Below are 7167 nucleotides of genomic sequence, written 5' to 3' on the forward strand. Positions count from 1 at the left end.
TATATACATGTATATACACATATACATATATATATATGCATGTATATATGTATGTATATACATATATATACACATATATATATATATATATATATACACACATATATATATATACACACACACACATATATATATACTGTGTATATATATATATATATATATACACACACACATATATATATATATATACATATATATATATATATAAGAAAAGGAAAGGGTCCAGATCCTAACAGAGAGAGAATGAGGTGGCTTCCAGCGCACGTACAGAGGTAGTTTGTAGGTGTACATAAATCCCAAGAATACAAGGACCAGCTGACCAGGGCACTTGACTTGTCACTAGAAGTTTTGTGGCACCAATGGATGCTTATCAGGTAATAGTAAGCAGCTCACAATAAAAAAGGGTGATCTGAATTGTTTTAGGTGCTGGCAGTTCACTGCAAGGGGGTTGGTAGATCAAAGTTGGCTCTCCACTGGTCAATGCCATCCACTGGCCAGGAGATGAAAGGATTTTTTTTCCTTGCTGCTGGGTATTTCCAGGATATCTTGAATAGAACGTCTGGCTGTGAGAAGGGTGATCTTTTCCCCGGTTTGTTATTGGCCAGATCCACCGGGGGTCTTTTGAAAGTAGCATCGATCTCATGGAGGTGTGTCAACATTCAGCTGTTATAACATGAGGGGGGCATACCCCACAAAAAAAGAAGCATCTGGCGTACAAGGAAGCACATAGCACAAGGTTAAATATCCAGTACAATTTTAATTTTGCAAAGTATATCAATGTGTCCTCCATCGCACAGGTGTGCATCTGTCATTGTAACAAAAGTGGGCCCTTTGTTAAAGCTGAAAAGGCTTTACTGATAGAGAACTACGCTTGACAACTGCTATTTTCCAAGCTTTATAAAGCTTTTGATCTGTCTAGTACTCACACCACAATTAACCCCATGGACATATCACTTCTCATGATGAGAGCAGAAGGCAGCTTGGAGCTTCTCCCCCTTTTCCTTCAATCTCGGTAAACCACCCCATCCCTGCAGTATAATCATTGCAACATTGTGCAGAAGGACTTGACATGCCTCTAATGAGATGTCAGCAGGAGGACAAGAACGATGCTGGGTGTACACTTGCCTCAATACCTGTACTAAATTAAGTACTATCTTAATAAAGATGCACATTTCATATAGACAACCATCATCATCACTCCTGTTAATTATTAAGATGTTCAATGTATTATTAAGATGTTCAATGTATTTATCATATGTACAGAACCTGTGATGATGTAAATGTGGGTATTAAATGTTAAATCTCTAACTGTGTGATTGCGTATGTGTGTGAACATGCATTTGTGTTCATTTAGATGTGTTTGTGCAAGCATATGTGAGACTTAAAGGGCAATCCTAAATGTCTATGGGTGAAGGGTCTGTCTCTCTGGAGAGCAATTGTCCAGTGCACATGACCCATAATGCACTGTGGCTTCATTGAGTGTGCTTTCTATTTTAGCATAATTTGACCAGATGCCCTCTTGACAACACGCTTTCCCAGAATGCCCACAGGCAATCACACTCGAAAGTGATTCATTATGGCATTACTAATAAACCTCTGTACTGTGATAAAAAGCCAGCAATGAAAAATTTCAGCCTTTCCTGTTTAGAAGCAATAGTAGTGTGTGTTGACAATAAATCTGATTTCTACTGATACAAAAACATTTGATTTGAGTATATTCTAATGCAAATATTATTGGCTCACCTGTTCATGAACAGCAGTGCAAACCCCAACCTCAGATTCAAAAGAGCCAAATAAAAATGAGTATTGATAGTGGTAAGGTACCTATAAATTTGTTGGAACATTTTACTGTTGCTAGGAGACAAGAAAAGATTAGAACAAATTCAGACTCAGTTCAATTCAATTTTATTTATATAGCGCCAAATCACAACAACAGTTATCTTACAGCGCTTTCATAAAAGAGCAGGTCTAGACCATACCCTATGATGTTATTTACAGAAGCCCAACAATTCCCACCAAGAGCAAGCACTAGGCGACAGAGGCAAGGAAAAACTTCCTTTTAACGACTATATGTCAATATATTTAATGACTGTTAACACAAAAAAAGTACACTCAAAGTGCACTGGTTAGAACACGAAGATGAATGAGCCAAATAGCCACAACCGCTGTTTTTATTATGTTTCATGACGGTCAATGGCAACAGACTGAATGCTGTGTGTGAAGAATTTAGAACAATGTACGAAGTCTTTAATAAAACGCATATATACACACTACATTTACAAGTTACTTTGACTCAATTCAGGTCACAACTGCAATAAACCTTCATGTGACATTAAATCTGCTTGCCACACAACAAGTAACCATTTCCGAACCTTAAAATGTGACCTGAGGTTATGAATTGAAAATATGACCCATTCTGTCATTTTAAAGTCTTTCTTTTCTTATGCGTGTGTGTTAATTAGTTATTAATTTTCACTGTGTTGCCTTTGTGTCTATTAAATCAGACTATTAACCTGGCAACTTGTTTCTTTTCCTTCAATTAACTGTAGTCTCATAAAACACAACTGTCTCTGACCAACTGCTTAGCTCTCTTCCTTCTTCCTCTCCTGACTGTCTGTGTGGCTAATATGTTTATTGACTTGTCAATAATGAGAACGACATTGTCTAATAAAGCACATTCACAATTGTTTGGCAAACACAATGGTCAATAGTGATTAAAAAAAGTTTAACATTAGTAGTGCTGTGTCAACCATGACTGAATAATACATTTGTCAAAGTAGGATTGCTTCATGCACATTCCACTTAGGTGAGCCAGTTCCAGGTACACCCACGCCGGGACTGTTTCCTTCCCACTCGCGCTAAGATTTCTGACCGTTATCGCCTGCTCCCATAATGCGTGTATTCCAGAACGCCTGCTCCCGCCTGTAGCACAGTTTGAACTGACTGCTCCCACAAGATTTGCGTTATATTAGCATTGGGTCCCACGAGATCCCAATCCCAATGCAGTCCTCTATTTAGCACAAGAGCCGACAGAGTGTGTCGGTCACATGAACACACACAGGTCAGAAGAACAACTTCACAACTCGAGAAATGGGACCATCAGAGGAGCATACTCTTTACTTTTTACTTTTTATTTATTTATATTACTATTTATGTTTTATGTGTACTGTAAGCACCAATTCATACAAAGCCAAATTCCTCGTATGTGAAAATGTACCTGGCAATAAACCCGATTCTGATTCTGATTCTGATGTGAAGCAAAAAAAGTATTCATTAACAGGCAACATGTGGCAAGAGACTACATAATCCACATCCTTATTTTCACAGCATCCATATTAGTTTATTGTTTGTTGTCCATGTTTTAGTTTGTTATTGCAAGCTACAACTCCTGAATGCAATACCGGTTAGCATTCAATTCTCAAGTCTCAGATATTGGACCCTCACATGACAAGCTCACCGCACAACAACAAGGATCATGTTTCAACATTCAAACTGAATCTAAACATCCAGCAAGTGGGATACAAAATTATATTTTTCAAGTGGAATTACATTTGTGTAGGTGACGTTAGCTTCGATTAGACTGTATCTACCTATCTCTACTGTGTGCATTGAATGGTGGTCATGAGGTACCTACACCTGTGTTACAAATTTGCATCAATCGTGAAGGCCTCTTTTGTTTACTTTATCTTTTATCTCTGACTTCGGAGAAGAGCTGTTGCCGTGAATGAAAATGACTATTTATAAACTGCATGTCTATTAGAACAACTGCCAACATGGTGTGGGTGTGGGGCTGGATCGGAGCCTGGGGGTAAGTGGTGGGTGTGAGAAAGAAACAGACTAAATGTGTGCAGTCTATTTGCCAAGGACTGGCATTAACTCAACTGCCACACAAACCAGAACAACACGCTTTGGTTATGTACATGCATTGACATTAAAGTGGCACAGCTTTTGCCTTTGATGTAACCATGGTAATTTGCAACAATAAAACAGCATGGCTACTTCCAGACTAAGGCCACATAATGCGCACATTTACAAAGAAAATACATTCAGTCAAACTTCAGTCAAAACCAGCAGAGGCAAACAGTGATAGAAGCAGAGAATGAATGGGTTGTTACACTGCGAGAAAGGCTAACAGTGATGTGGCCTTTAATATATCCAGTCCACTGCCTGTACAGAGTCAATCACCTGGTATAGCAACCACAACAGCAGTGGCTGCAAGATCCCTGCAAGAACAGAACATCAGGCTTCAGTAATCTCCGTCTGCAGCCTGCTCCTCTTCTTACTCTGCCCTCTAATCAATACCAGACTCCACAGCACACACCAGGTTGGAAGAGGCTGCTAGTCCACTGATCCCAATCTCCGCCCTTCAGCAGATAAGGCTGGTACAGGAAGGACAGTACAATAATTGCTTGCAACAAACTCGTCAGCTTTCAACCGTTATTTTTCTCCCAGCTCAACTCATTAGGCTAATTAAGATGGTAATAGGGAGCAGAGAAAATCTGAAGAAACCTGCTAAGTCTAGTGAAACTAGACCAAGCAGCTACTCTGAGCCTTCAAATGACCAGATAAAATGCCACTGGACACCATTTGTATAGGAGTGTCTTTCTCTGTCACACAGATACCCTTCAGCCTCCCATCTGCCACACTGTCCTGCTTTTCTTCTCAGCTACATAGGTTTCTCCTCTGTTGCCCAGGCCTCCTCCAGGCCCTGCTTAATCGCCACAGGTGTTTCAGATGGTAAACCCTAATGCTAGTGCTCAGCAAAGGAGCTAGTATTTCTCTCTTGTAAGAACGAAATTATAAAAATGTAGCAGCAATTAGCATTTCTGGAGGAAGAAGCAGGTGTTTTCTGTGATAAAGACAGCACCGTAACATGTGTAACTTATACACAAGGAAGGTATCAGAGCTGCGTATTGCTCAGAGCAGATGTGAATGGAGCAAGGCCAAGTTTTGATAGGAGAGAGTAGTATAACTTGTCGATCAGCAAGAGTAAAGAGTCACATCTCTCTAAACACCCATATAATCAAGCTAAAACAAGATGTAATTCTCCACTTGCCACCCTGCATCTGCCGACTTTTAACAAATGAGAGATTTCATTTTCATTTACCCCCCCGCCCCCCTTCATTTCCCTCTTTGTAAAAAGAGAGGGGAATAATGACATTTTCAACCTAATTCTATAAGAAACAAACTAGAACAACGAAGACTGAAGGTGCTTTCAGATTGGCAGTTCAAAACAAGGGACTGGAAGGGATTTACCTAAAAATAGTGTGCTATGTCTGTGTTAGCAAAAACATTTGTATTAGTAGATAAAGAACTCTGATCAGGATTGGGGCCAAAAGAACTTTATCTGGACATCCCAGTAATACTCGTCAGTTGATTTCTTGATCAAGCTTTTGGTGTGATAACATAATCACTCTCATTAATGCACTGGCAAACTGAAGAGATCAAATGCATCACTGATGTGTCAGCGAAGCATAATTTTACTGACCTTTGTGAGTAGTTGAGCTCCCTTGAGCCATTCTCATATGACTCCGGCCAACTGTACACGACTTATACAAAATATATGCTGAGAATTTCACTGACAATGAAAATGGTTATAATAGGTCAACAAAGTGTGAAGCCCAGTTAGGAGTGAGTAAAATTGTCAAAGTTCTTTGGTGAAATTTGCAAGTGTTGCTCCCTGCAGTGCCAAATGGACCTAGTGAGGAACCACCTGAGTCCTACTATGGCGAGGAATGATAAGCCCTACTCTGCCTGTATCTGGCTAGTACTTGTTGCCTTTGCAGGGCAAGCCTTCGCCATCTTTGGAAAACAAGCATCACTCTGCAGCTCACAACTCACAACTTTATAACTTTATTCACTGATTTGGGTGAAACTGGATCACATTTTATGGGGGAAATCATTTCTGGCATTCCCTCCAATGTCTGACCATGTTCACTGAGAGGGTCATTAACCTCCAGGGTGCCAGGAGCCAAACCTGGAAAAAAACCCCACCTCTACTACTACTTCCATGGCGTCAAACTGGCCTCTGTCGGTTGGAGCTTGAACTGAGCTGGGGTGCAGCTGGACCTTGAGCTTGGCCTAGTCCAGCTCTGCAGTGAGCAGCCTCTCAAAAATTAATGGTTTAGAAAAAGATTAGGCGGGAACTGTATCTGTCAACTCTTCTCATCCACTCATCTTCTTTTTGGTTCAACTTAGGAATTGAAAAGAAAAACACCTTTTACTGAGTCAGTGCTGCCACAACTTCTGCCAACTGTGTACTCAGATAAGGATGTTGTGTCTTGGTATGATAATTTGCCTGAATTTTTTAGAAGATTCTCCCTCTCTCTTCTGTACTTCCTTTCAAGTCATGCACATGGCTTAGACTAACCTAAAAATCAGTCAGCAGCTTTGAAATTCCCACTGGCCTTTGGCACAGGGAAATATGTGAAGCTTTTGCTAAACTGTTGATGTTTTTTTGTTTTTTTTACTAATTTATCACAATGTAACTTCTAATAGAGAAACATGATGAGTAATTTGCAACTTCCATATTACAAACTGGACTCTTATTATTAATGAGCAAGCTGGTCCCATAAATTTGATATCAAACTGCTTTAAAATATTACATAAACCTAAAATGTTTTGTACACTTTAGTGTTGAGTGATGTTTTCATTAAAACACTAATCCACAATGTGTGACAATACTGATGTGATCATAATGACAGGATTTTTTCCCTTTACCAAATTACCAATAACTTACTGACAACTGTAATTTAGTTCTGCAAATGAAACACTACAGTCTACTGACATAAAACACACAAAGAATTTGGTTGAATAATTTACATTTGTGCCTACAATAAAATCATGTCCAAATCAAGCTGTCATAAAATAGATTAATAGACCATAATATTTGATTGTGTAATTCACATAACATATAACCAGTTTAGCCATATTTACCTCTCTGATGTAATGTAAAAGATGAAACTGTGTACTAAAAAGTACACAGTGTGGAATCCTTTTTTGAATCCCTGCACTATTCTTAATGTAACAGTGACGACTTAATGTGGGATTAATGTAGAAAACAAGTATCCAGGCATTCATGAATATCATTTTTGAAAAGGTCAGAAATGATGGTTCTGTAATGATAAAGGATCTCCTGCAGCAGAGGAGGAAAGCGAATGTGTGTGT

General features: G+C 39.2%; 1 protein-coding gene across 11 annotated transcripts in view; it reads right to left on the minus strand.

The window, feature by feature from the left end:
- grik4 (glutamate receptor, ionotropic, kainate 4) overlaps window positions 1–7167 on the minus strand; it is a 353258-nt gene that overhangs the window by 311046 nt on the left and 35045 nt on the right. Inside the window, exon 1 of one of the 11 annotated variants that reach the window (XM_046073782.1) lies at window positions 1744–1816. The exons of the other annotated variants lie outside the window; for them this stretch is intronic. The gene's annotated coding sequence lies outside the window, so the exon portion shown is untranslated. Of the gene's footprint in view, window positions 1–1743; window positions 1817–7167 lie in introns of those variants that run through there. 11 annotated transcript variants of the gene reach the window in all.

The sequence above is a fragment of the Micropterus dolomieu genome, linkage group LG17, assembly GCF_021292245.1.
Source record: "Micropterus dolomieu isolate WLL.071019.BEF.003 ecotype Adirondacks linkage group LG17, ASM2129224v1, whole genome shotgun sequence".
NCBI classification, from domain to species: domain Eukaryota; kingdom Metazoa; phylum Chordata; class Actinopteri; order Centrarchiformes; family Centrarchidae; genus Micropterus; species Micropterus dolomieu.